We start from the raw sequence: 4,209 nt of genomic DNA, 5'->3' as shown, positions 1-4,209 counted from the left end.
CTGGATGGCATCACCAACTTAATGGACGTGAGTCTGAGTGAACTCCGGGAGTTGGTGATGGACAGGGAGACCTGGCGTGCTGCGATTCATGGGGTTGCAAAGAGTCGGACACGACTGAGCAACTGAACTGAACTGAACTGAATTCCCAAATGGGATTCCCTGATGGCTCAGCAGGTAAAGATTCCACTTGCAATACAGGAGACACAGATTTGATCCCTGGGTCAGGAAGATTCCCTGGAGGAGGAGATGGCAACCCACTCCAGTATTCTTGCCTGGAAAAATCCCACGGACAGAGGAAAGGATCACAAAGAGTTAGACACAATTGAGCGACTAAGCAAGCACACACAACAGTGAGCAATTCCCAAATGAGTGAGATTCTGTATTAAGCATTCTAAGAACTACAATATTTTACTATGGTAACCATTTATTGCAGGTCAAAAGCTGGTTAAAAAACCTACATAAACTCAAAGAAAGGAGGTGGGATTAATGGGGTGAAAAGACAAAAAAACTATAATCCTTCCCTAGCATTTATTTCTTGGGCCAAACACGATGGCACTTATTTTGTATTTGTCGTATTTTGTATTTTGTGTCTATTTTCTGTACTTAAGTCTTGCTTCCTCTTGTGTGCTAAGTTCTGAGAGGGCAGAAAATATCCCACATGTTATTTATTCTTCACAGTTTAATAACAGGTTCTCAAGAAAGACTTCATTTGTACTGTTGTTTATTAGGCATCACTCTGACCCTACACAGGTCAAATAATCCTTGGAAATGATATGAAAAGCACACAGGTTTTTTTTATTTGAAGAGCTCATAATCTAATGAGAGTCAAACACAGGAAAAGTCCATTTTGATAAAATATGATTAGGTATTTTAACTGCCTTTTTCTAGGCAGTTAAGGTGATAATCCTTTTTCTATGCAGACCCTTTGACTTTCCACATTTGATTTTTATTTTATATTGGGATATAGTTCATTTATAATATTGTGTTAGTTTCGAGTATACAGCAAAGTGGTTCAATTATACATACACCCATTCTTTTTGAGATTCTTTGTCTATATAGGTTATTACAGAGTACTGATAGAGTTCCCTGTGCTATTCTCTAGGTCCTTGTTAATTATCTATTTTACATACAGTAGTCTGTATATGTTAATCCCAACCTCCTAATGTATCCCTTCCTACCCTTTCCCCTTCGGTAACCATAAATTTGTTTTCAAAGTCTGTGAGTCTGTTTTGAAGTCTGTGAGTTTTGTAAATAAGTTCAGACTCTTCAGTTTTGAGTGAGTCTTTGGGTAATGAGGCAGGAGTTAGCATCTATTCTTCTCAGACAGTGTGTGGGTTGCTCAGATTCCCAGTAGTGTTTGTATGCAAAAATCAAATGAATGTGCACTTATTATATGGAATTGTACTGGAGGGAACATCAGAACAGTCTAAAGCTTTCCAAATTCGACAAGAACATTGGGAAGATTAACAAGTTAATATTTCACAGAAACGCTTTGAAGATAGAAAGTGCCACCATAAGTGCTAATTATTGTTATTAGCCCCCTGACCTTTTTTCTTTTCCCTTTACTGTTGGATCTATCATAGAATTTCTTAACTTCAAGGGAAATTATTTTTCCTCAAATGAGCATTTTTTAACTGAAGTCAAATGTTAATATATGCATTTATGGAAATACCGTTTCTTCCATTATTCTTTTTATCCCCCCTAGAGGGTGGAGATTGTGCCATTTATCTACTTTGTAAGGTGCCTGGCAATGCAACGCTCATTTTGTCACTCAGTAAGTGTACTGGCCATGGCTGGCTGACCTCTAAAGAGCCAAAATGCGTGTTTAGAATCCGAGCTGTGCCTGCAAACTAGTGAGATTTTAAAAAAGAATCAGAACTTAAGTAACTAAAGAGATTTGCATTTTAGAGTGGACACCAGGGGAGACTGTAGAGTCTACTCTTACCAGAGATGCTGACATTATTCCAAATATTTTGGTTCTCCTCATTTGAAATTGCTTTCAGAAGCACTTTTACAAACCATATTAAGAACTAGTGTCATTACTTCAGGTCACATCTTATGTATGAAAAGATCATGAGAGATCAAAGTGGAAAATGTACCCAAAGGGACCTCTCTGTATTGGTGTGTAAGGCTCCGAGAATTAACGAGTTAGAAATCCATTGTAATTATATGAAGCAAACCATCCTAATGCTTTACCCACCATATAAGCTTGAGAAAATTTCAAACACAAACATCGAAAGGCTTTAGAGCATTTTAAAACTTAGATATTCTGCTAGACTTGGTTGCTTGGGATAAAAATCAAAACTGTATATAAAAGGCATTCACTGGAGAAGGAAGAAAGGTAAACAGACTAGTAATACCACACACACACACACACACACACACACACTCACACTCACACACACGTACCCTCCCTCAACCCATTCTTTTTCTAATAACTTGATTGCCAACTCCGGTCCTCCCAGGCTTCTTTCTTTATTCTGCCTCTGGCAATGATAGCCAGAAATTTTTGGTTTCTTTCCATTTTTTTTCCCTCATCCACTTGATTTGTTGCCAGGAAAGAGAAATAGATAAACAGCAGCTGAGACATGGAGTTGGCTGAATCATCGCAGGCTTTCATTCCTTCCCCTATCTGCTGCATCTGCTCAAGGCTTACGTTGGTTTGCTAAGGCTTCTGTAATAAACTACCACCAACTTTGTGGCCTAAATAACAGAAATTTATTGTCTCACAGTTCTGGAGGCTGGAAGTCCAAGATCAAAGTGTCAGCAGGGTTGATTCCTGCGGAGGGCTGTGTAGGAGGACCCACCCCATGCCTTTCTCCTAGCTTCTGGGGCTTTGCTGGCAATCTTCAGCATTCCTAGGCTTGTCAGCACATCACCCTGACCTCTGCCATGATGTTCACCCTCCATTCTTCCTGTGTGCGAGCCTGTCTTCACATTTCCCCTTTCATAAGTATACCAGTCAAGTCAGATTGGGGTACACTCTAATGACCTCGTTTTAGCTTAATTACCTCTGTGAAGAATCTATCTCTAAATAGGTACTGAAGTACTAGAGGGCTAGGACTTCAACATATAAATTTGAGGCAGGGCGGGGGGAACATAATTCAACCCATAACAAACCTAGAATAGGGGTGTACAGAGAAATGAGAACACAGGGAAATTCTAAGTTTCACAGCTTGATCTTTGTTCTTTGGTACATATAAACAGGAAGTTATTCCTCTCACTTTTACACATTGCCATGCTTATAAAGGACCTGGGCTAACAAATCTTTATCATGTCCATTTCAGGTAGATTTCCATAGCACTTTACCTGTACCTATCTTACGACCCTCACAATTTTCTGCCTTGTACTATGGTTCCTTATGCACCCAATTTATCTCACCTATGAAACTATAACCTCCTTGGAAGCAATATCTAATTCATATTTATTTCTATTCCTTGAACTAGCGGAGTGCCTTGTCCATAATAGATACTAAATAAATTGTCACTGAATCTATAAATCCATGCTAGCTTTACAGTTACAGAGTTCAAAGAGTATACAAATTCATTGTCAAGCACTGTATCAGTCAGGATAGGTTAGGTCATGCTGCAGTATCAAACAACTCCTAACTCTCAGTGACTCCACTCAACAAAGTTTCTCTCTTTCTCAGGCAAAATCTTCTGCAGGTCCAGACAGTTATCCAAGGTGGTCATGTTCAACTGTGGGAGCAAAGCTTCCCAGGGAGCTCAGCATGAAGCTTCAAGGTTTCCTGTGACAGGTGAAGGGATCATGGAAGAATCAGCACTGGATCTTAATTGCTTCAGCTGAAAAATGACATGTTACCCTGTTGCCAGTCTGTTGGCCAGGACTGGTGTCATGACACAACTTCAAGGGGGCTAAGAAATGTTATCCTGTGCATGTTAGGAAGAGGAGGAGGACTAGAAATGTGGCTGAACACTACTAATTTCTAACTTTGGTACTTTTTATTTCCCCTAAGAATTGATGCGTTTGAACTGTGGTGTTGAAGAAGACTCTTGAGAGTCCCTTGGACTGCAAGGAGATCCAACCAGTCCATTCTGAAGGAGATCAGCCCTGGGATTTCTTTGGAAGGAATGAGGCTAAAGCTGAAACTCCGGTACTTTGGCCACCTCACGCGAAGAGTTGACTCATTGGAAAAGACTCTGATGCTGGGAGGGACTGGGGGCAGGAGGAGAAGGGGACGACAGAGGA

Source organism: Bison bison, unplaced genomic scaffold (assembly GCF_000754665.1).
Source record: "Bison bison bison isolate TAMUID 2011002044 unplaced genomic scaffold, Bison_UMD1.0 scf7180017864232, whole genome shotgun sequence".
Lineage (NCBI taxonomy): Eukaryota > Metazoa > Chordata > Mammalia > Artiodactyla > Bovidae > Bison > Bison bison.
This window is presented reverse-complemented; position numbering follows the sequence as displayed.